The sequence below is a fragment of the Struthio camelus genome, chromosome 1 (assembly GCF_040807025.1).
Source record: "Struthio camelus isolate bStrCam1 chromosome 1, bStrCam1.hap1, whole genome shotgun sequence".
NCBI classification, from domain to species: Eukaryota; Metazoa; Chordata; class Aves; order Struthioniformes; family Struthionidae; genus Struthio; species Struthio camelus.
Genome location: NC_090942.1, coordinates 97,776,561 through 97,802,723, shown reverse-complemented (window position 1 = coordinate 97,802,723; position 26,163 = coordinate 97,776,561). Strand labels below are relative to the sequence as shown.

At 42.6% G+C, this 26,163-nt stretch overlaps 1 protein-coding gene across 5 annotated transcripts in view; it reads left to right on the top strand.

Annotated features, from left to right (window-relative positions):
• The window catches only part of COL8A1 (collagen type VIII alpha 1 chain), a 106,363-nt gene that overhangs the window by 60,058 nt on the left and 20,142 nt on the right, over window positions 1–26,163 (top strand). For 3 of the 5 annotated variants that reach the window (XM_068959915.1, XM_068959931.1, XM_068959925.1), the window contains one exon: window positions 8,854–8,969. The gene's annotated coding sequence lies outside the window, so the exon portion shown is untranslated. Of the gene's footprint in view, window positions 1–3,862; window positions 3,974–8,853; window positions 8,970–26,163 lie in introns of all 5 variants that reach the window. The other 2 variants (XM_068959938.1, XM_068959942.1) reach the window with 1 other exon arrangement.

Genomic DNA, 26,163 nt, shown 5'->3' with positions numbered 1-26,163 from the left:
TAGAGAAATTCCTCAGGCATGATGAGGCAAATTAAAGATGGGGGAAAAGGAGAACTTGCTTTTTTTGGCTTAAGGTAACGCTTTTACACCTTTTCAAAGCATTGTGATGTTTCCGGATTATTTAGTCAGGTAATTCTCTCAATGAAGTCTACGGTAATTGTCTGGATAAGACCACCCATTTAGTTCTGAAATCTTAATCCTTAATCTTTCATGTTGATTTACCATAAATCATATGGTCAGTTTCTATGCTTAAACTCTGCTACAAAGCATAAAAAGGTGGCATAAAACCAGCCCAGACCAGCATGGTGTGCCACTGTGAACAGCTACTTTTGTTATCATATGAGGAAATGACAGATTTTAATGGGGAATGCGTAGGAGCAGGGCTCCTACTAGTCACTGGGAGAACAAACGGAGAGTGGAGTTCTTGGGTATCTTCTGGGCTCTGCTTTCACTGGCTGGTGTTATCTGTGACAGACAAGTGCCTTTAGACAGAGCTAATACTACCTAATTTGCTGGCATGATGAGAAACACAGCTCAGCTCCACTCCTATACGGTACTTGTGCAGAACTTTCAGCACATAAACAATTGCACTTAAGTTATCATAGTCAAAGAAAGCCCTGTGACCACATGCATGCCTAGATCCCCTGCGTGCTCAAGTACTTTGCTGAACTGGAGTCTGGCAGTCTAAAGTGTCTGTGAGGTCCGCATCTGAAGCACCCATTATACATCCAGGAAAGAAGCCTCATCGTTCATTTTGACAGAGGGCCCTTCTTGCCTCAATCAGACATTGAAAGAAGCAGATCCTTTCCCAAGGCTTGAGGTTGCTGTCGAACTCATGCAAAATACTTAGCATTTTGCTGACTTGAGGTCACCATTTAGGTATTAGATCAAAAGGAGGGAATGAGAAGAAAGAACACTTAGATTTAAGGAAACAGAACACTTAGTTCACCCAGTAGTGACCCAAATGACAGACATTTTTACCTGATCAGATCAGATAGAGTGATTAATGCTTCTTCTGAAGTCTACTAGCAAGCAGTAAGCAAGTGACAATGTACCCACTGTGACCAACCCTATTTACTGCCCTCTAAATAGGAAGCAAAATAATGTTTAATATGCAGACTAAATTAGCCACACGTGCTGTAGTAGTAAAGTACCAATAAAAGGTGAACAGAAGTATTCTTTTCAAAGAACGGAACATGCAAGTTCTTTTTAGCAGCATAGAAATCTAATAAACCCAACAGAAGTAACATCTGAATGATTATGAATTTACTGTCTTGGAAAAAAAGAAAAAAGAGAAGGATGTCATGGCATTACCCGTTTCTGTTTTCATTATCAGTCACTGGTAGAAAATTGGCACACTGTTTCTGAAGCAATTGTGGTAATTTTTTTTCTAAGGATTATAAAAATGTTTTTCCTCAGTGTTGCTTAAAGTCCTGGTTTTGATTCAAGCATCTCAAAATCTTGAGAATAATTGCAACATTGTGTACTGCCAGCATTTGCAGTACAAACCTCTTCATGTTTTTTTCACACTTTATGTGAAAAAAGAACATTTTGCATCTCAATAGATGATTGTGGTTTTGGATCATAAAGCACTAAGGGTTTTGATCTGTTCTGATTCCTACCCCTTGTGTCTCGTTTTTCTCACGGCTTAGAACAAAATAGTAATGTGACTCATCTGTCATAAGCAATTTTCATAGCCTCTACCTATGTTTTGGAGTGTGTCTAGAGGACAGCTGTAGTTATGTAAAAGTGTTTGTTTATTTTATATAAGGGAGGATAGGAATCATAGGTACTTTAAAGGAAAAAAAGAACAATGGCAGGAGGAAAGGGTGAATGACAAATAAAAACAACGTGCATGTATTTTAATTAAGTAGTCAGCATGGATTTACAAAGCAGAAATTGTGCTTGACCAACCTGATAACCTTCTATGATGAAATGACTGGCTAGGTGGATGATGGGAAAGCAATGGATGTTGTCTGCCTTGACTTTAGTAAGGCTTTTGACACTGTCTCCCATCACATCCTCATAGATAACTTGACAAAGTATGGGCTAGGTAAGTGGTCAGTGAGATGGACTGAAAACTGGCTGAACTGCCAGGCTCAAAGTGTTGTGATCAGCAGCATACCATTCAACTGGAGACCAGTCACTAGTGGTGTCCCCCAGGGGTTGATACTGGGTCCAGTAATGTTTAACCTCTTCATTAATGACTGGGACAATGGGACCAAATGCACCCTCAGCAAGTTTGCAGATGATACAAAACTGGGGGGAGTGGCTGACCCACCAGAGGGCTGTGCTGCCCTTCAGAGGGACCTGGACAGGCTGGAGAGCTGGGCGGACAGGAACCTCCTGAAGTTCAACAAAGGCAAGTGCAGGCTCCTGCACCTCGGGAGGAATAACCCCATGCCCCAGTGCAGGCTGGGGAACGATCTGGGGAAAAGCTGCTGGGGAAAGCAGCTCTGCAGAGAAGGACGTGGGAGTTGTGGTGGACAAGTTGATCGTGAGCCAGCAATGTGCCCCTGTGGCCAAGAAGGCCAATGGTCTCCTGGGCTGCGTTAGGAAGAGTGTTGCCAGCAGGTGGAGGGAGGTGATCCTGCCCCTCTCCTCAGCCCTGGGGAGGCCACATCTGGAGTGCGGTGTCCACTTCTGGGCTCCCCAGGACAAGAGAGACATGGCACTACTGGGGAGAGTCCAGCAAAGGGCAACTAAGATGAATAATGGACTAGAGCATCTCTCCTCTGAAGAGAGGCTGCGAGAGCTGGGCCTGTTCAGTCTGGAGAAGAGAAGGTTCAGGAGGAAGCTTAGCAATATTTATAAATGTCTGATGGGAGGAGTAAAGAATACTGGGATAGACTCTTCTCACTGGTGCCCAGTGATAGGATGAGAGTCAACAGGCACAAACTGAAACACAAGAAATTGTGTCTGAACGTAAGAAAACACTTCTTCACTGTGAGGGCTGGTGAACATTGTATGAGGTTGCCCAGAGAGGTTGTGGAATCTCTATCCCTGGAGACAGGTAAAACTCAACTGGTCGTGGACCTCGGCAACCTGCTCTACGTGACCATGCTTGAGCAGGGCAGGTTGGACCAGATGATTTCCAGAGGTCTCTCCCAACCCCAGCTGTTCTGTGATTCTGTAAATACAGAAAATACTTTAAAAATTGCAAGTTCACTTTACTACTTCTTCACTTTAAATATCACAGATGTCATTTCATGGAATACTGGAAAAGGAAATAATAAATGCCAAAACGTATTTAGAACTGATGGGCTGGCTTGTCCAGAGTAAATCCTAATTTTAACTGAAACATTTACAAGGACACTAATTATGCTGGGAAAGCTGGTATTTGAAATTGCAAATGTCAGTTCCAGGATGTCAACATTTTCTGGTACAGTTCAGGAAATCCTATGTGGTGTGCTACTTCTGAAAGACATAATTATGTGTACACATTCCTATGACTTTTCTCCACACCCAGACTTCTATTTCACAGTAGCTCTCTCACAAAAATTTAAAAAATTTATTAGAAAACAATGCAAACAATGAGTATAGCAGCGATTTTGCTACATAACATTTGCAGCAACTGACCAGATTCCTTATTTCTCCCCCAAACCAGACCAAAATATTTTTCTAAGTGCATCCAGTTCAACATAGACCTCACACCACAGGAGTCATTTGCATTTATGCTGAATATGGCATCGGCTGGACTTACGTACATGCTTAAAATAGAGCTTATATTTTTCTGATTAGTGAACTGAATTGGAGGCCATGCTGCTTATGTTAAGAGTGTGGATGTAGTGATTTTCTGCCTTTCTGCTTTTGCCTTTCTGCATTTGAACTGAAAACACAAAATATTGTTTTTTTCACCCAGCTAATACCTGCAGCCAGCAGAATGGGAGAGAGAGGAGAGTGCATGCCATTTTACTATATTTGAAGTTTTAGTACACAGAAAATAAATTTTCTCCTCTCCTTTCAGCTAAAGGTATGCACTAAATAATTCTGCAAAAACAGAACAATGAAATGAAACTGTACTAATCAGGAAATCTAATGTTCAAGTTTCCTCCTTAGGGATACTTCTCTCATTACCCTCTCTCCTTCATTTTCCCTCTCTCCCTTGCTTCTCCAGGTGAAAATATGACTGTTGGGCCTTTTTTTCTCTAAAGTAACAAGACTGCCTTCATATCGTCTTATGTTCCCCAGCATTGCGGCTCTAGGCTTGCAACAAATAGTCTTCATCTATGTATCAGGATATCCAGGTGACAGAATAAGAGAAAGAGGAGTGTATCAGAAGGAGCCCTCCATGAGATTCTTTTTCCAGGTTAAAAATAATTATTGCACCATTATAGGTTTTCAGTTTTGAAAGAAATTAAGTGGAAGAATGCAGATGAAGAGATCAGTCTCAGGACATGAAGAGCAGAATAACAATAATATGAGATGGTCTTGGAAGAGTACAACATCTCAAAACGGCAGGGACCTCCTCTCAGAAAAATTAGTGGGAACGAAATCATTGCTCAGTGACTTACTGGAGCCAGAATTGGGTTTTTTTTATTGGTGACTCTATGTAGCAAAACTGATCTGTCAGCAATGGCCAAGGGGTTCTTGGACCAGGCGAGAAAGGCAGGGGTATCAGAGGGGTTGTGGCACAGGGAAAGGTGTGGGGAAAGGTGGGAACTGCATTACTGGTGCTCTGGAGGATTTTTGAGGACTGAGTAGACAGTGGTGGGGAAGTTTTAAGGGGATAGACACTTTTTTTGCTCCTACAACTATCTCTCCTCCTCAGGACTACCTCTTTTTCTTCCTTCCCCTTCTCCCTGGAGGCAGGACACTAAAGTTCCTCACTCTCCAACATCACCATCTACACATATTTCGGTGCCTTCCGGACTGTCAAGGAGGGGTCAGTCTGGCTTTAGAGGAACAGGAATTAGGGCAGGACCAGGACAGAAAGTCAGAGAAAGCCTGCTGTGGCTGGAGGTAGAAAGGGCAGCTATGGACAAGAGAGGAAGTCTGGAGAAAGGAAGACTCTCCCTTGGTGGAGGAGGATCAGGTTAGAGATCATTCAGGCAAACTTGACACCCACAAGTCCGTGGGCCCCCATGGGATGCACCCATGAGTGCTAAGGAAGCTCACGGACGTCATTGCTAGGCCACTCTCCATCATCTTGGAAAGGTCCTGGAGATCAGGAGAGGTGCCTGAGGCCTGGAAGAAAGCCAATGTCATGCCAGTCTTCCAAAAGGGCGAGAAGGAGGAGCCAGGAAACTCCAGGCCTGTCAGCCTCCCCTCCATCCCTGGAAAGGTGATGGAACAGCTCCTCCTGGAGGTCCTCACTAAGCATCTGGAGGACAAGACGGTGATCAGGAGTAGTCAGCATGGATTCACCAGAGGGAAATCATGCTTGACCAATCTGATAGCCTTCTCGGATGCAATGACCGGCTGGGTAGACGAGGGCAGGGCAGTGGATGTTGTCTCCCTGGACTTGAGCAAGGCTTTTGACACTGTCTCCCATCACATCCTCGTAGGAAGTGAAACTCAGGAAGTGTGGGTTAGATGAGTGGACGGTGAGGTGGATTGAGAACTGGCTGGATGGCCGAGCTCAGAGGGTTGTGATCAGTGGCGCAGAGTCTGGTTGGAGGCCTGGAGCTAGTGGTGTCCCCCAGGGGTCAGTCCTGGGTCCAGTCTTGTTCAATGTATTCATCAGTGAGCTGGATGAAGGGACAGAGCGCACCCTCAGCAAGTTTGCAGATGATACAAAACTGGGGGGAGTGGCTGACCCACCAGAGGGCTGTGCTGCCCTTCAGAGGGACCTGGACAGGCTGGAGAGCTGGGCGGGCAGGAACCTCCTGAAGTTCAACAAAGGCAAGTGCAGGCTCCTGCACCTCGGGAGGAATAACCCCATGCCCCAGTGCAGGCTGGGGAACGATCAGCTGGAAAGCAGCTCTGCAGAGAAGGACGTGGGAGTTGTGGTGGACAAGTTGATCGTGAGCCAGCAATGTGCCCCTGTGGCCAAGAAGGCCAATGGTCTCCTGGGCTGCGTTAGGAAGAGTGTTGCCAGCAGGTGGAGGGAGGTGATCCTGCCCCTCTCCTCAGCCCTGGGGAGGCCACATCTGGAGCGCGGTGTCCACTTCTGGGCTCCCCAGGACAAGAGAGACATGGCACTACTGGAGCATCTCTCCTCTGAAGAGAGGCTGCGAGAGCTGGGCCTGTTCAGTCTGGAGAAGAGAAGGTTCAGGGGGGATCTGATCAATGTGTACAAGTATCTGAAGGGAGGGTGTCGAGAGGATGGGGCCAGACTCTTCTCACTGGTGCCCAAGCAACAGGACAAGAGGCAACGGGCACAAACTGAAACCCAGGAAGTTCCATCTGAACGTGAGGAAAAACTTCTTGATTGTAAGGGTGACCGAGCATTGGACCAGGTTGCCCAGAGAGGTAGTGGAGTCTCCTTCGCTGGAGATATTCAAAACCCGTCTGGATGTGACCCTGGGCAATATGCTGTAGAGGACGCTGCATGAGCAGGGAGGTTGGACTAGATGACCTCCAGAGGTCCCTTCCAACCTAAACCATTCTGTGATTCTATGTTTGCTGCCGCTGTCCCTGCTGCTGCTGCTGTCCCAGGGCACTCTGGGACACACCAGCACTCATTTACCCTCCCTGTAATCCCACCAAGTCAGCAGCAGCAACCAGGCCTGTACGGACAGGAGGCAGCAATGAGCTATGATGGCAGAAATGCTCCTCAAGCACAGGCAAAGCAGCTTGCCATCCCCTTCAGCTGGGCAGCTGTCTGTTGGGCTAACTATTCAAAAACAACCTCTGAATTTGTGATTTTTCTTCACCCGCAGAACAAACTGAGCCAAAATGCTAAACCTATGCTACTGCAAACCATAGAGAAGTTTGTATCCAGAGTTGAGCTTTGGAGCCCAGAGTTGAGCTTTGGAGCCCAGAGCCACCTCTAAAAGCAATGAAGGGGTGTAGATGTGATCTGAGTTATTGACCCACTGTTTAAAGGAGAGGGCCTGCTGCCAGGATAAATGACAAAAAGCTGTTGTTCCCAAGACCAGGAAGCAAATGGCAATGAGGCTGCGGACAAGGCACTGGCAATTTCTGCTCTCCAGGCTTTAGAGTCCACTCAGGAAAGATGCCAAATGCACATTTCTGTATCCAGCTCTGATGAATTGGATGAAACCAATTACAAATAATCCGCAGCACCTGGGCACTATCTCCTATCCCTTGATAATGGGATGTGAAATTGTTTTTCCCTCTCACTTTTTCCTTTGGCTATTTGTAACACACAGTCTGCATTCCCTTTAAAAGTAAGATGGAATTTCTTACCTTCTTCCTTCTTGTTTTCCTTCCTTCAGTTTTTTTTTTTTTCTGTGGTGCCCTCGTATGTCTAGGGGGATGGCTGGCTGTTGAATTTTTGCTTTCAGTGACCTTCACTGCCATACTTTCTCCATCAGTTTCTTTTTTCATAAAGTAGAACAAAACCTTTTAAATGCAAAAATTTTCTAGTATGATTGTATCTTCTCTTCTCAAATAACAGTTCCAATCAGAATTCCTGCATAACAACACTGTGTGGCATCTTTTTTTTTTCCTCTCTCTCTAGTTCAATCAGCATTACAAATGCTGGTCTGTGAGGCAGGGGGACACTCACTGCAGTGGTTCCCTAGGCTCCCCCTTTCATGCCGTCCCACCACAGGCCCTGGTGCAGAGGGAAGGCTGGAGGCAGGAGATAAAAAACACCAGGTGCCGATAACCTTTATGAGGAAGGAGGGAAAAAGGCCCCCACCTGCCTGCCATCATCCACCAGGCCATGTGGGGGCCGGGGTTTGCTGCTGGGGCTGCCCAAAAGGGAGAAACAGCCTCCAGTCAGCACCTGGACACGCAGACACTGGTCGGTAGCACTTTGTCCTGGAGGTAGCTGGGAGGATTTTTTGAGATCTCTTTTCCGGCAGAAAACATTCCTCTGTCAACAAGACTGAAGATTTATTTTTGTGAAAATGTACTGGTTTAAGCAAAATTTAATTAATTCTTTTGTCAAATTTGAGAGCGAGCAAGCAAGCAGTCCCTTGCGATTGCCCAGCTAGGGCATTCAGGGCAAGGCACCGGGTAATTGGCACATGTCTCAAATGGGCTGGAATAAGTCTGTAGTGAGAAAGTCAAACTACCTGCAGATTTCCCATGTAAAATCGATATTTCTATCCAGCTTTCCTCCCTCCCCAAATGCTCTCTCCCCAAATGTTAGTGTGGGCCAGCAGCCATGGTGGGGAGCTGGGGCATGCAGGGCCAGCGCTGGCCAGAGCCTGGGTGCTTGGGGCAGCGCTACCAAGTCCCGAGCTGAACCACAGACTTCACATGGCACGCTTCAAAAAAGGGTTTGCGTGTATGTTTTCATGAGCCAGCAGGCGTGAAGAGAGATGGGACTGAGTAGAAGTTTTTCAGCTGTCTCTCGAACCACCGATCCTGTACCTGCTGTTCTGAAAAAGCCATGCAGTGTCTCAGCCACAGTGGGGCAACAAGACTCCAGAAGCTTTTCTTGAAATCAGAACACAGCTTTTGATTTAGAGACTAATTGTTTCAGGATTGCCAAACAAACATACCTAGCAATAGGACTTTTAGTTCATCTTCAAACTACTACATAAGTTTCACAAGTATTGACTAACTGCAAATGCTACTTAAAGTGGATGGGTTACCAGGTTTTCATACCGCTGAACAGCAGATCCTGAAGAAGAAGCCTAAATGTAGAATTAAGAGACTAAGTTAAGGCATTTATGTTTGAAAATCTTGGCTAATATTCCGTAATATTTCTGCAAAAAAGGGTAACAGTGTGCCCATGCATTTCTTATAATCTCTTTTTTTTTTCCCTTCTAGGGACCAACTGAAGATCAATGAAATATCAAAAGGACTAACACAAACAGGAAATCTAGACCTCTGAAAGTGAAAAGCAAGCAAACTGTCCTTCTTCTGCCCTTTCCTGAAAGCTAAATGTAAGTATGCCTACTCTGAAATGCTTAATGAGTTATCACAGAATCACAGGATGGTTTAGGTTGGAAGGGACCTCTGGAGATCATCTAGTCCAACCCTCCCTGCTCAAGCAGGGTCCTCTACAGCATATTGCCCAGGGTCACATCCAGACGGGTTTTGAATATCTCCAGCGAAGGAGACTCCACTACCTCTCTGGGCAACCTGGTCCAATGCTCTGTCACCCTTACAATCAAGAAGTTTTTCCTCACGTTCAGATGGAACTTCCTGGGTTTCAGTTTGTGCCCGTTGCCTCTTGTCCTGTTGCTTGGGCACCAGTGAGAAGAGTCTGGCCCCATCCTCTCGACACCCTCCCTTCAGATACTTGTACACATTGATCAGATCCCCCCTGAACCTTCTCTTCTCCAGACTGAACAGGCCCAGCTCTCGCAGCCTCTCTTCAGAGGAGAGATGCTCCAGTCCCCTCATCACCTTGGTAGCCCTCCGCTGGACTCTCTCTAGTAGTGCCATGTCCATGGATATGCATATTATCCATAATATCAAAACCAAAGTGCAAAGAATTAAAACTGAGGTTGTCTTAAAGCTATCAGCAATACAGGATTTGACAAGTCATTCAAGTGTTTGCTATATACCACAGCATTTGAATTTCCCATGGAAAAATGTTTAGTACATACTGTCTTGGTGATCATCTTCAGCAGCATATTTTTTTCCTAGATAATTGAGAAAACCTACACTTTCAGTCATTCTTCGTTGTTTAATAGGAGAAAACATGTAATTTTGGCATTTCATGTTTGTTTAAGGAATCTTGTTTTTAATCTATTTTTATGGTCAGGAAAGATTAGGGACAGGCTTCATTAGCAAAGAGATGCCAAAAGCATTATATCCTGAGAATATAGTGAACCATCCTGTCGAGGTACTTTTGATATCCAAAATACATATCAGCACATACATCTGTTTGCACATATATGCGCATGTAAAAGTAAACACTAGTAACATTCATTGGGAAATCCATGTTTAATACTATGTTTAGTTTATCTCAATCATGGGAAGAATATGTTAAACATCACTTCAAGCCTTAATGGAAAAGTTTCTGACAAGTAGACATTAGCTCATAGTATCCACAGTCATCTTATGCCTATGACTATTGTCTGTTTTCAAGTGTGACTTTTGGAAGAAAAAATGCATTATTGCTTAATAAGCTACATTGCAGTAGAGTTCTGCATTCTGTTTTGTTTTTTAGATAGCTAATTTAAAGACTCCACATGTTAAGAATAAATCATGTAAATTCCTCAGGCATTCTGACTGCCTTTTAAGGAAGATGAGCTATACTTGATCATGCTTCTCTCCTGCACAGAAACCCTATACGATTTAACTGAAATGAAACCACTAGAGTCATAAACATGACTCTATACACGTGCTGTTCTAGAACGTCAGCTGTGACGAAAACCTCACTTTGTGAACCCACTGAACTTCTCTGGACGTGGAGGTGGACTGGAACAGTTCCAGGGTACTAGGACCTCTGGCAGTCATCAGCTGGTGGAGCTGCCCCAGTGTAACCATTGCACCCAGCATCAGCTACTGTGACCTGCCCTAGGATGGGTGCTATAAAAGGGTAACAACAGCAAAAAAAGTATAGCCAAAGGCTCCGGCCCACAAAACAATAATAGAGAATAAAATCCTTTCCAGCTAGTATTTAAATTCTCCCTGAGCATCCATAAGAAAGGTTTAGAGCCCAATCCATGCAGCAATAAAAAATCCCTCCAAGAGTGGTAGTGGACTCTGATAACTTTGCTGTAGAGGTTCTATAGTAGTTGATTAAAAAAATGTATAAGAACATTGCTTTTTACCTTAGTAATTTCTTCAGACCTTTCCATAAAGATCTTCCAGTGTTATATAATCATATAGATCACTTCAAAAAAGTATCATGTGTTCACTGTCTTAGAGTCCTTTACCTACAGCAGATGAAAGAGGAATACGAGCTATTAAATACTTACCAGACAGTTAAAAGCAATGACTAAGCTAGCCATTACAAATTAGCACTTAGTACTCTTATGCATGACAAAATCGCTTTGAGAAAAACGCACACTCCTCAACAGTTCACATATAACAAGGCACACAGAATTAAGAAAAGAAGCCTAAAAGAGGGAAAAGTTGTGGAAAATGTATTATTTCCTTTTTACTTTATTTCCTATTTATTTTATATATTTTATTTACTCCAGTGAAGAGAGAAGCATTTCAGCAAAGCATTCAGATCTAGTTAGATTTATCCCTCAAACTAAAAGGAAACAAAACCCTATATCTATAGCAAGAATCTAGAAAATTTTCAGACTTGGGCATCAACTGAGAAAGACACTTGAAAGGCATTTTGGTCCAATAGACGTCCTGAGCTCCAACCAAAATCAACAATCTAATTGTCTCAGCTGAAACTGGGGCTTAACTTTTGGGTTTCCTGTAACTAAATCTTGCCACAAACAGTTCTGCTAAGTTTTTCCTCCAATAAAATAAAACATAGTGTATTAAGATAAATACAAGAGACAATGAAGATGAGTGTGTAGTTTCCAGTGTGAGGCAGGAAGTGGATAGTCAAAGAAAACTCGTGAAGATATCGAAGTAGGGCTTGTCAGTTCTAAATGGTTGATGTAACAGTGCTTTAAAAATAAACAATCAAACATCTGAAAGTAATTGCTAGGCTAAGGGATTTAAGTTTATTTTATTTAAGCAATAGGTATTTAAAAAATGTACTTAGAATGTCTAGCTTGCTTCAAATTGCTTTGGCTTTTCTACACTTTATTCCAGTGTCGTGGCCGTCACTACCCACCCATATGTGGTATTTTAATAATATTTTTAAATTGAAAAAAGACAATTGAAATGAACAAAAGAAGAACTATTCAGAAAGGTTACCAGAATGAAAAGTTTAATTTCAGACGCACTAATCTGATCAGCAAGTAGAGTGAAAAAATTTATTGTGCTGAATTCATAGGGACTGAGTGAGGTGATGCAAGTTAAACAACTTTATGTGGGTTTGCTGAGATCTTATCTCAAAATCAAAAGAAAACTTAAGTTCCTGAAAGTAATATTCCAGTTTATATAGTCTGATACTCTTTCTCTCCGTTCTTTCTCCTACTGAACTACCTTTTATACCTCTCAGTGTGTGAACTTCACCAACACCGTCATCTTCTCTGTCCTCAGTTTCCTCCACATCTTCCTGTGCTTTATGTTCCTCCATTCAATCCCTGCTTCTCTGATAAGAAGGATTAGTTTGTCAGTCTTTCTTTTCCGTGTCTGACTGACCAAGGTGGAAGGACTTGGTGATTTTTAGTGGAACTTAAACCACAAATCACTTATGCGTTTATGGAAATGTTATCTTACATTTACAGGTCCATTGATTTTAAACAAGAGTCGGTTGCCTAATTCCTTTAGTCACTCGTTAAAAACTATCTTTAGCTTTCTCTCAGCAGTCCTGGATGGGAGGAAATTAAAGGAGAATTACAAAAAGAAAAATCCTTTCCAAATGTAGCGATGTTATTCAGTAGTTCAGAAATCCACTTTTTGTTTTCCTGTTGGTAAATGCAGTTTCTTTAACTAACCCAAACATTATTGTGAGTAAATGAAATGGCTGCTTTTCTCTGTGTTTTGAAGAAGAGGGGCTTGTTTAGGGTTTTGGTAATGATGATTGACACAGAAAGCTCTAGTACTGAGGAACATGGCAAAATAACAAGATCAACTTGTCTTCACAAATTAGGAGATTTGCAGATATTCCACAGGTACTTGCTACTTGCTGTTAGTAACCATGATGACAAGTTTATGATCCCAGGCTGTGCAGAGGAGACACCTGAGGACCTGCTGCTCCTTCAATTCTCTGCTTCTCTAGTCCCCGGCTCCCCAAACAACCACATGTGCACACACACGTGGTCCTTTCTGACCTTTGGAGACAAGCTCTTTGGCAAGGTTTTGAACTTGTAACATGCAGTGACTACACCTTTGCCACGTGAAGGGAAGTAGCTAACTCAAGTTGCTTAGGCTGAACAGAGTGACTTTAAACCTGTAGGCAGCAGATTTTTACACTGATAGCAGAAAGTTCAGAGAAGACCAGAGCAACATGCCTGCCTGGTTTGGGAAACAGTTGTACCAAACAGTAGTGTTTTTATGGATTTTGCATTAAGCATAAATCCTCCTATTTATGTAGGACAGACAAGTGTGGGGTCTGGGAAGCTCTGAAGCATGTAGTTTGTTAACAGATAGTTCAGTAACAGCAACATATAGCGGACATAGTTGCTGTCATCACTTTGTGAATGTATTCCACACGTTTTTCCACAGCTTCTACGTCCAACAGAAAGCAGCAGTAGGTGAATTCTCTACCCCAAAAGCCTCATGAACCTAATTTATCAAAGGAATCATTCCTTATAAAATCACTTGAGTTCCTTTAGGAAACACTAGCGTATTTACTATGCAGCAGTCTCTCAGGAAATGATGCCTTTCTATACTATTTTCTAGACCATAAAGCGTTCAGAAGGACCTTTGTTAACACCTTTGCCTTGTAAAGTTCAGGGATTGCTATCACAGAATGAAATAAAATTTGAGATACAGTCAGAAGAACTACCCAACTGATAGTGATAGTTTATGAATGTATCGGGTTAGTAAATAAATTGTCAGACAAAATATTTCCTGTATAGTTCAAACTTCTATTTATTTTCAAAGGAGATCAATGCAGTTGTTGGTTTTCATTTAAGTAATAGGTTAAGAATATTCTTATCCTTTATAAATTGCAATGTTGTATGCTAATAGTGTGAAATATTACAGTTCATAGTAGTATTTCATAGGAACGATTTCTGCTTTATACATCTGAAATGTCTCCTATACTTGTTCTCTGCAGCAGTCTAACTCATGATTTACAAGGGGTGGATGAATATTTGAAGACAATGCTGAAATCAGGGATATTTTAGCTGAGAAGCTGATACTGAATGCATTTTTGGACCATTTATTCTATAGCAGCCTGTGCGTATTCCTGATGTAAATGGGAGACGGTATAAGTGGGGCAGCTTTGCAGCAGCATGGTGTTGGCACGCAGTGTGGGAACACAAGCCATGCCAGCTGACGATGAGGCTAAAGCTTGCTGTAGAATGCTTGCTTTGTGTGCAACCGGCATAGTTTGTGCCACTTTGCTTGCGTTACAGATATTTTAAAGCAACCTGCAACATGGAGACTTAGTATTTTAAACCCACAAAACTCCTGGAATGTGCTGAGGTCCCCCATCCCGAGTAGTGTTTGTGAAGCCGTCACTCGAAACAAGATAAGCTGGAAAGGGAAATAAAAGGCAATAGAGCATGGAGTCTCTGCTGACAGTGCAAACAAAAATTTGAGGTTAATGGACAAAGTTCACAGTTTGCAATGAAAGGTCATAAGGATTTCAAGCATTTTTGGTATTTTGTCTCTGCTGTCTGCACAACATCAACCAAATAAAAAACCCTCATAGACAGTTTCCAATTCTGTACACTTGGCATCTCTGCTCATCCTAAAAGAACATGGGAAGCTCTGTTTGGCATTCAGCGATTATCTTAGGACACGCCATCCTAACAAAGCTTTAACGCTTACCCAGCCTTAACTTCCCCGGTATTTTTTCATGTGACATTTGACAATTTAAAAGGCTTACCCAGCTTCAGTTAATTCAAGTGGCCTGCAGTTTTGTTGCTGAAAATGCAGTATTGGATTTAGCATGATGAGGAACAGGCCTAAAATGTTAACTCTTCACATATGATATTCCTCTTTTCCCATCCAATGCATAGTCACATGAAAATGTCAAATGCTTTTATGAGAAATTTGCAGTCTGCAGCTGAACCAAAGGAGACTTGTAGGGGTCTGATTTTTATTACAATTTTTGCCTGGAGTGAGTTCATTCTCTCCTCTGGATATTATTATAACATCTCCTTTAGGAAAGGTGCAGCTTTGGCCTGTGAAACATTGATGGTGACATTTGTATTTCCTCAACTCAAATTTTAAGAAAGTGGAGTCTCTTTTCCTAGAGGTATATAACGTCAGAGATCTAAAAAAATTCTTATTACTTGTGTACCTGGGAAGTGAGTGCAACTAATGCTTTTTGTGAAATCATTATTTCCAATATTTCAGATCTGTACCACTGAAGCAAGAAACCCAGTGGGCTACTTCCACATTAATCTTGTCTGAGGATGGGTCTCCTCTGAGTTTGGAATATTCAGAGATATCTTAGAGCATGAATGGGATTAAATAGCAAAAATAGAACAGTAGATGATCCAGGTTTGAGCTAAATTTTTGTAAGGTGAGTTCTTCTAATCTTCCAAAAGGGCTTTACTTTATGTTTCTATCCTTGCAACCACTCACCTGTCTCAAAGTGACCCCACATTAGGAGTTCACTGTGCACATTACAACAAGGGCCAAGCGCTCTAGCCCATGTTGGTTCCTTCAGGTACCAAGAGGTGCCCAACGGGATTTTCCATGCAACTCTAACTCCCACTGACACATCTGGCAATGCCATGAGGGAACTGTCCCCAACTTCAAATGCCTGGATACAGTATCACCCAATGGTTTGAATGGGCCTCTGGAGATCATCTAGTCTAATCCTCCCTGCTCAAGCAGGGTCCTCTACAGCATATTGCCCAGGATCACATCCAGACGGGTTTTGAATATCTCCAGCGAAGGAGACTCCACTACCTCTCTGGGCAACCTGGTCCAATGCTCGGTCACCCTTACAATCAAGAAGTTTTTCCTCACGTTCAGATGGAACTTCCTGGGTTTCAGTTTGTGCCCGTTGCCTCTTGTCCTGTTGCTTGGGCACCAGTGAGAAGAGTCTGGCCCCATCCTCTCGACACCCTCCCTTCAGATACTTGTACACATTGATGAGCTCGCCTCTCAGTCTTCTCTTCTCCAGACTGAACAGGCCCAGCTCTCGCAGCCTCTCTTCAGAGGAGAGATGCTCCAGTCCCCTCATCACCTTGGTAGCCCTCCACTGGACTCTCTCCAGTAGTGCCATGTCTCTCTTGTATTGGGGAGCCCAGAAGTGGACACCGCGCTCCAGATGTGGCCTCACCAGGGCTGAGGAGAGGGGCAGGATCACCTCCCTCCACCTGCTGGCAACACTCTTCCTAACGCAGCCCAGGAGACCATTGGCCTTCTTGGCCACAGGGGCACATTGCTGGCTCACGATCAACTTGTCCACCACAACTCCCACGTCCTTCTCTGCAGAGCTGCTTTCCCCAGCAGCTTTTCCCCAGATCGTTCCCCAGCCTGCACTGGGGCATGGGGTTATTCCTCCCGAGGTGCAGGAGCCTGCACTTGCCTTTGTTGAACTTCAGGAGGTTCCTGCCCGCCCAGCTCTCCAGCCTGTCCAGGTCCCTCTGAAGGGCAGCACAGCCCTCTGGTGGGTCAGCCACTCCCCCCAGTTTTGTATCATCTGCAAACTTGCTGAGGGTGCGCTCTGTCCCTTCATCCAGCTCACTGATGAATACATTGAACAAGACTGGACCCAGGACTGACCCCTGGGGGACACCACTAGCTCCAGGCCTCCAACCAGACTCTGCGCCACTGATCACAACCCCTCTGAGCTCTGCCATCCAGCCAGTTCTCAATCCACCTCACCGTCCACTCATCTAACCCACACTTCCTGAGTTTCACTTCCTACGAGGATGTGATGGGAGACAGTGTCAAAAGCCTTGCTCAAGTCCAGGGAGACAACATCCACTGCCCTGCCCTCGTCTACCCAGCCAGTCATTGCATCCGAGAAGGCTATCAGATTGGTCAAGCATGATTTCCCTCTGGTGAATCCATGCTGACTACTCCTGATCACCGTCTTGTCCTCCAGATGCTTAGTGAGGACCTCCAGGAGGAGCTGTTCCATCACCTTTCCAGGGATGGAGGGGAGGCTGACAGGCCTGGAGTTTCCTGGCTCCTCCTTCTCGCCCTTTTGGAAGACTGGCGTGACATTGGCTTTCTTCCAGGCCTCAGGCACCTCTCCTGATCTCCAGGACCTTTCCAAGATGATGGAGAGTGGCCTAGCAATGACGTCCGTGAGCTTCCTTAGCACTCATGGGTGCATCCCATGGGGGCCCACGGACTTGTGGGTGTCAAGTTTGCCTGAATGATCTCTAACCTGATCCTCCTCCACCAAGGGAGAGTCTTCCTTTCTCCAGACTTTCTCCCTGGTCTCTTGGGCAGGGATTCCTTATGGCTGGCCTTAGTAGTGAAGACTGAAGCAAGGAAGGAATTCAGTATCTCTGCTTCTCTCTGTCCTCTGTTGCCAGGGTCTTTGCACACCTTGCCATTCAAGCTCTGGCAGAATACCTGCTACAGCTGCCATAGAACTAAAAGAATCAAGACAGTGGAGAATATATCACAAAAATAGGTATGTCTGCCAAGAAGATAAAAATGCCTTTTTTTTTCTTTGCTTGGCTTCATCTATAGTACATCTCCTTGCCTTAGCTCTTGAGAACGTCCAAAAGATTTTGTTTCATTCATGTAACACAAACCATATCAGTAGTTTAGGACTATCTGTAGGATGAGAAAGCCAAAGGGCCGTAGTAGAAACTATTTTTCAATTTTATGCCATGGTTCCTATGCATGCAATTTTAGGTGTACCACACAAAATTAGTAACTTCCGTACTGCAGAGATTTACCTCAACAGTTTCAGCCCTCAAGACCTTACTCAGAAACTAATAATGTATTGATGTCCGGGTCTATATCAGGATTGAGTTTTTGAAGTAGGTCAGCCAGACACCGTGTATAACTTGGCCTCCAAATAACAGAATAATTGAGGGAGACTCCATTTCCTAGGTAGGAGAGCTGGCCTTGAAGGACAAAAGCAGGATTCCAGAGCTTTCCTGTCAAGTACAGCAGGAGTAAGCAATGCTAACATTAATCCACAAAGTAGAGCTGTGATGAGTTTCGGGGAGTAGACAGCCACCTGTTTCTTAAAGGGATAATAAAACAGCAGCAAAAACAAAACCCAAATAAAAATAACCAGGGGAAGATCCATGAGAAAAGAAACTTTAAAAACAGAAGAAACGCCTTATTGAGTCAGACCAATGGTCCATCTCCCCACTAGCCTGTTCTTTGAAGGTTTTACAAAAGGAGATGCTGTTCAGAGAGCACATGCAAGCTCCCTCTGGGGGGGGGTCCATATCCCCCAGGCACCCCCAGGATCCCCAGCAGGAGATTTAGAAATGTGGATGGATTCACCCCTGCTTCTCAGCATCCATTTATGAACCTGTTCTCTGTGAACCTGTCTAATAATTTTCGGAACATCCCATTACAGTCTGCCTCCGCAGATGCCTCTGGCAGCAGGTTTTAGAAATTCACCATACACCTGCTTACTTTTTTATATCTGTTTTAAAACAATCTTCTGCTCTTTTCATGTGTGCCCCTAGCTCTACGTTGAAAGATTTGGTGAAAGCAGTACTGTGTTCACCTTATACACCACCGTCAGGATTTTACATACCTCAATCACATCACCCCTCAGGTTTCTTCTCTCCAAACTGATAAGTCACAGCTTTTTAAATCTCTCCTTCTAAGGCAGCTCTTTGAGTCTCCTAATTATTTTAGTTGCACTTTCTCTGCACTTTCTCTGACTCTCCTACATATCCTTCTTGAGAGAGATCAGAGGGTCCATCCAGACAATCCTCCTTTGACTTCCTTCTCCTTTTTATTTCCTCTCCTTCTTCAGTTTTTAGCTACATATGGAAGATTTTGCTGTTAGGCGTAGCACTAGAGTGGAGCAAAATAAATCCCAGAATGTACAGCAGTATATTACCTCCTCCTACCATGGTCACATGTGGAATATGAACACCATTTCATGTCCTGTCAAGCCAAGACAGGAATGAACCTAACCCCTAAATGTGAGCTATAACTGCGTATCAACTGCAGACACACTGAAAATTCATTCTCTTTCTTCCTTAAATATGGAAAGATTAAGATCAAAGAGCTGGTCTTCACTGTTTTCTACCAACCAGCAGAAAAATCTGTGCAGGTTTCCATGCACTCAGAGCAAAGCACATTCCAACATGATAGACTGCAAGGATAGCTAGAAAAGAGAGGTCATTGCCTTTGCTGAACAAGAGAAAGTTTTTTGAAAAACTAATCGAAGATTAAAAGACAGGACACCAGAAAGGACTAAAAGCAAGTGTATCTGTTAATGCTCAAATCATATCAGGTTTGCCTCGGTCAATACCATAAATAAGCTGTTTGCAAGCTTGTAGAGGATTGAAGTAACTGGGAGAAGAGAGCGCACTCCTCATTCAAAGGCTCAAATGCACGCTATTAACATAAAATTTTGTGTCTTTATCATAAAAAAAAAAACTTCATAATGTATTGTGACATGCACAGTCGTTCTGTCTCCTGCCAGATGGTGTGACACAGCTGTGCCCCAGTAAATGCTAGGTGGGATTTACTGACCAGTAGCACCTGTGTAAAGGACAATTATGTGGACATGTTTTTACCATTTTGCTTAAAATAAATAAATAAATATAAAGGGAATGCTTGGTGCTGGGTGCTACAGTGGATCACTCACGCCACCTACGGGGCAGCTCCATTAACGAGGTGTGTGCAATTACAAGGGCTTCCCAGGAAAACAGTACATTTTCTATAGTGATCAAAAGTTGCTCCAATGGATACTTTCATTGACTGCAGTACCTGTCAGTGCTTACATACCTCCACCTGGGTAGGAAACATTTATCTCCAGATGCACTTCTACAATGTTTGAGATTCACTGTGCTTATTGCCATTTTTTATCTTGGTTACAAATAAGGATACATAAACATCTGATTCTCTGCTTGCTTAATGCCACAAATTAATTTCAGTGATTGTATCTGGATTTGCATCAGAAAAAATATATAAAATGGGTTTGATATGTCAAGTCCGTTTGTCTGCTAACAACTGCAGGAGGAAATCCCGTAGGACTCATGGCAAGGCTTGCAGAACTGATCTTGCTCCTAAGAGCTGCCTGATACAGGGCGTTTACTTTGAGCCGAGATGTACACCAGTGTGTGGCTTTAGTGCTAATGAGAAAAGTGTGTTAAATCATAGTTATAGAAAGAGTGACTTGTCCTTAGGAATAAATATATTTCCTTTACACAACCTTGCAAATGCCAGGCTTTCCATGGCTTTCAGAGGCTCATTTCAATTTGCCATTTCAGCTCTTTTTTCACTCATTAGCACTACGTAGTCATTAAGTCCTAACAGGTGAGGTCCAAAAGCAGGACACAGCCTGCGCTGCAGAGCCTTCAGATGAGGGTTGTCCTTCCTCCCTGCGGCAGCCACAGAGGAGGGCAGGCCCAGCACCAGCTGCGTCCGCCACCCTGCCAGGGTGGAGGTGCAGGAAGGAGTGGCCAAATTGCCAAAGACTGGGGACTGCAGCATCCCTTCCCCACCCAGCTGGGGCCCTGGAAACAGCTCCTGGCCGGGCGGGGGGAGCCAGCACATGCAGCAGACATGGCCTCCTGGTGCATTTTACCCAAATCGTGCCCTGTTTTGTTTTGTTTTGTTTCATTTCTTCCTGCAGCGGAACTGGGCTTCTTGCAGCATGACAAGGACTTCTGCGATCAAAAACAAAGTTAAAACAAACAATTCCTCCAACCCTTACTGCGCTCTTTTCTCTTTTTAATGGACTAATTCACACCAGGCTAATGTGATTTTTGGTCAATGCTTCTTTCCCTGCTTCACCTCCTTTCTCCTCATGACTTTTAGTCTCACTGAGTGCCATATCAGAAAGTTGACAATAAGGAAGGGTCTGCAGTTGTTTTTCAGGAGATGAACTAGCTTCCAACAAAGAGCAGCTGGTGTCCCTGCTCAGCCATGTTACCCCAATGTTATACAGAGACAACACCATCAATATAAATGAAGGTTCTCCCAAATTATCCTACTCAGAGTTGACTATCAGGGCCTAAACCTTTCATCTTGTCTCTGACTTGCAGGGTTCTGATCAAAAGGATAAAAAGGAGTAGGTCATACTGAAAGGAAACTTTTTTCTTTTTTTTTTTTTTCTTCCAGTAAAGCACACATTTTTCTAGGAGAGAAACATTTCTGGAAATTACTCCAATTGGCACATCTCTACCAAAAAAAAAAACAGGAAGGTTTTGCTGGTGATTTTAAAACTGAAGTTAATAGGTGCCTTACAGAAGCAAACTAAGTTCAGGCTGGACCAAAACATACCAAATAGTGGTCCAGACCAGAGTAAAAGGTAATGTGAAGACAAAGAAATGCATCCCTTTCATTATAAAGTACTATTCCATCTTTTCATGGCATCTAGACTGAAAAACCAAGTGTTCAAGAAAGCTGTTGTAATTAAAGGCAAGGGGGCAGGGGATGCCTGTGGGGGGGTTTAAACAGAGTTGATGCACTGCATTTGTTCAGACCAAGCAATGAATGCAGGAGAAGCAATAGCACAGAGAATTTGTCTAATACACTGAGGATTTCAGAAAAACTGTGGGTAGTAGCCATAATTTCATATGAACCGCAAATAAAGTTGTAATTTACATGGATTAAGTGGAACAAGTAACATGAATAATCACTTTAGACACTATCATATATACAAAAGTAAAGTCAGAAAAAAGAGCAGAGAAAATACAGCACCCAGCATGAAAAAAGCAGCTCCAATCCCAGGGTCCCCAGAGACAAATCCATCTGATTTTGCTTAAACAAACCACGTGCAGAGAATGTCCTGTTTTAACTTCTTTTTTGGCCGCAGCTATGCTGTTTATCTTGAGGGCCCATCTTCTTGACAAATACATTTTGATGAAACTTGATTCTTTCGGGTCTAATAGCCCTGAAGAGAACGTGAATAAATGCGTCTGGTCATCAAGACCGACTCATGGTCTCTCTGTAGTTTTATTTAACGTTAGAGGTTCACAGACAGGTGTCAACAGAGTCAGCCGCAGGGGCTGGAGATTCTGTGAGAAGCAATGTAGCAGCTATAAAGAGCCGATGCCAACAAAAGTTTCTTTTCTCCATAAATTAGCATAATACACATGCATGAACATGAGGACGATAAGAGAAGATGGATTACTTATTCTACAGCTCTCAATAAAATGCGTAACATACTTCTCCTTACAAGACCACTCAGAGTTAAACAAGGGAGTTTAACCCCATTTTACAGATGAGGAATCGAGGCAGAGAGGCAAAGCATGGCAATATCTATACAGCAGTCCCAGAAGCAATTGCAATGTACTGCAGATATATCCAAGTTCTAACTTTAAACCAGGTAGCATGGGTACCATGAGGCAGTCAGGCTGCGGCATCCTGATGCTCAGAGCAGGTCATTTTGCCAAATTATTTCTGCTCCTTCACTGTCAAGCCCATCTAGAGTCCTGAACTCTAGATGAGCTATAAACGAGGTGTGTGAGCTGAGGGACCTTAAGAAGCCTCAAGAAACTCCACTGGCTGTTGGTTTGCTTCTCTTAATTGCTCCTTTCCTTCTCCAGTACAAATTGTAATGCTAAGGGGAGGGGAGGGAGACTTGGGTGCAGGGGGTTAGAACATGCCAAAAAAGTAGGAGCTGAGGGGCAGTAGTAGATGATACATACACATGTGAAGAGGGGCTGGTGGATCATACCTGCCTTTTCCATAATGAAGAGTAAAATGATGCTCTAAGTAACTTGCCCAGGGAGATAGAAGGGGCTTTGAACAATCTTACACATCTATTTACTAATCTCTAGTTCTTTTAACACATGGGTCTGCTGCTTGAACTCCAGTGTCTGGAAATACGGGCCAGCAATCACGGCCAGAGATCTGCCACCCCACACCATAACCCCAGCCTGTGACTAAGCTGGCAGGATTCAAGTCCTAAGCAGGAGCTTTCCCCAGAGCCAATCCATCATTTAACTCAGCAGAACCAGACAATTTATAGTCTTCCTTTGGTCTTTTTCAGAGACACTGGTGTGTCTAAGTCTATCCTTAGGAATTCCTCGGGAAAAAGCACCAGCTAGATATTTCCTTACTTCTCAAGGGGTAGGGTGCCCTCATAGGAGGCAGGAACAGTATTTCACAATTATTAGTTTCTAATCCCTTTGCCTCCAGCATTGTAGGAGAGAAAGAAGAACAGCAAACTTTCAGCATGTGCATGTTTCATCATTTTGATTCAGATCGTCAGCCCCACATTTCAGAGACAGCAGCTATGGGAGTCTGCATTATATCTGCAGTAAAGAATTCTGGCATTTCTGGACCTGGACGCTGCCACCTCAGCTCATTTCTAATGAGTGCGCTTTGGCAGCACACAGCTGAGCAAGGTCATAGATGTGCATTTTAAAACGTGGCAACCTTCAAATTGTATCTTGCTTGAGAATCATCTATATTATATTTACAAGAAAAGAAATACAGCACCACTGCAATTCTTTACAAGTATTCAGGACCATTGCTTTGAGTCAATGAGGCATCATCACCAAGCGTCAACCAGAGCGAACAATGATTAAGTCTAAAGTGTCTTTTGTAATGAGTTTAACCCATTTAGAAGCTATGGGTCCTCCCATGCTTTTTTTGCACCATTTTTCTTTGGTTGGACAAAGATCAAAGCCAGCACACAACATACACAATCACTTTGGTTCAATTATAAAGAAGCTAAAATCTAACTTGTCCATGTCATGTTATTTGGCAAAACTAATGATATAATTAAATGGGTCCAAATATCAAAAACATATTTATCTGCTTACATTTATACTTTTTTTCCATTTACAAAATAATGCTTTTGTTAGGGAATAAAATTCAATGAACTTCAAATGTACTGGTGGAGTTCTGCAGCCCAATTATTTCCTCATCACAAGGGCAAGAGAAATTCCAACACACAAATAATCTCAAAGATTTATAGACCTGATTGCAGGGCTGACACTTGGCCTGCAGAGCTCTGTCACAGGCCAAAGAGAAGTAGTCTTTTCCGCAGGTATGAAGTGGGTTGGCTGATATCACCATCAGCTAAGCCATGGCGAATGATACAAACAGAACATTTACAGCCCAACTTCTAGCTAAACTAAGAACCCTTTGAAGTACGACGCACTGATTCTGTGAGTGTTTAAAGCAAACTTCTGCAGGAAATGGGATCCATATGTGTGTTTTCTTGGGAGTTCCTTGTAAAACAATAGTCAAGTCCAAACCTAAATATGTATTTTTAATCTGACAGATTTACTTTATAGATTCCTCCCTCCTCCTACTGCCTGTAGGACTAGATATCAACAGAGATATCCAAAGGCTGCCTTCATTTAATTAAATGGGATTTTTGTCACCAATTAAAAAATGATACCAGATATGTGAAATAACGTCTGTTCTCCTCAGATCTCCAGCCTAAATTCCAAGAAGAACTGGGGATAGTGTTGAGTCAATGAAAAGAACGATAAGAAGAAAAACAAGTGGAGAGTATTATCTTTAAAACAAAAATTAAAGGACAGTAACTCCCCTACTTATCCTCCGGCTCATCTATCTTAGGAAATTTTCTTTTCCTAAAATAGAGGGGGCTAGGCAGGTAAAGTTATTCATTTGTGACATCCTATTAAACGTCCTCATTAGAGAGCTGCGATGCAGTAAAATGGACTCTAACAACCACTGCTGCTCACTTCAAAACATACATTTAACCACTGTGATCATTTCTACAATAGAAGAATACTGCTGTCAATAAACTGAGCACATGGAAAAGTCAGGACACAGTGATACTGGTTATTCTAGTTATAAAACCGAATTAGCTCCGCTGCAGTCAATGTGTTGTTGTGTGCAGTCAATGAGGACAGAATTTGGGCCAGTAATAGATACCTGTTTACTTAGCTACACAGTAGTACACCAGAGTTTGGATACCTTTATGCTAATACAAACCAGACCAATTCCAATTTTACTGCCTGAAAATGGGAATTTCTTAGATCTAAACTGACATTTGTTCCTTGCCAAAATATTTCGCATTGGCACTTACTGTTGGAAAGCCCAGTTTTTCCTACTGCCAAGAATTTAATAACACTCAGCCAAATTCTACGGTTATTAATTGAGCAAAATTCTCATTGTGCTTTTTTTTATTAAGGAAAACAGGTCGTAGTCTACTGTCCGAGTATATAAATATCTGGGTTAAGAGTCACAAAACATTTAACAATTAGTAAACTTTATACAGGTTATAGTTTTCATTAAAAATTGATGGGATTATCTAAATAAATGTCAAATTACCCATCTGCATAAGTGACCAGTTCCCCGATTATTGAATTTCACAAGCTTCTAATGTTGCTAGTTGTCAGATGGATGTAACAGAGTCACTTGAGAAAAATCTGTTCCAGTTTTTTTTTTTTTTTTTAACAACTGTGGAAGCCTGAATTACTGAAGTTTAGGATTTTTATTTTTACTTTTTTACTTTAAAAATAAATATTTACCAATGTAATTGATGCACAAGAGCTGATAGGATACAAGTTTTTCAAAGTTAAAGTCATCACCACATACAATTTTCCTTAATGTCTATTTAGATTTCTGTATTCTGTGTCACAGATCTTGCAAAGGGAATTACTAAACCTCTACAGAGTCAGAGGATGCATAAAACGTTACGCTTAGACAATCATTTTAAGCTTTCTCCAGCCTAAAGATAGGAAGGTATCAAGGAAAAACTAGCCAGGAAAATTCTTCAACAGTGTTGCATTAATAACTTGGAAATACCAAGTAAAAAATAAGTAGCCTTATCTTCTTTTCTGTAGCAGCTATCAATATATTATGAATGCCATACCAGTGCTGTATGGTCGCAACATACGGATTATTACAAGTGGAGAGGAAAGGAGGAAAGCACAAATATCTCTGCTTGCTCTGGATTATTTGGTATGTCTTAATCCTTTGAAGGCAAGTATATCTCATGTGTCACATTTAATGAAGATGAGGGTTTCATTCCAAATCGGAGATATAATGGTACATAATCATTAGCTTAATATCAGTGATGTAAATTGTTTTCAGCTGACCACTGTTAAGAGACTCCTCATTATTAGGGAATAAATTCAAGTACAAGAAAGGATAAAACAAGATATAGCTCTTAGTCATAAAGAGAAGAGTAATAAAATAAGGAACTCAGAAAAAGGAGAGACATGGGTAGAATTTAAAAGCAGTTCTCAAAGGTGATTTATGTTATTTGTAGAAACACACATTAATAGATAATCCCAGACCTAGACAAACTGCAGCCTAAAAAGACAAGAGACACAAAACTCTCAAAAATGAAAGATGTTGCTCTTTTTTTTTTTTTTT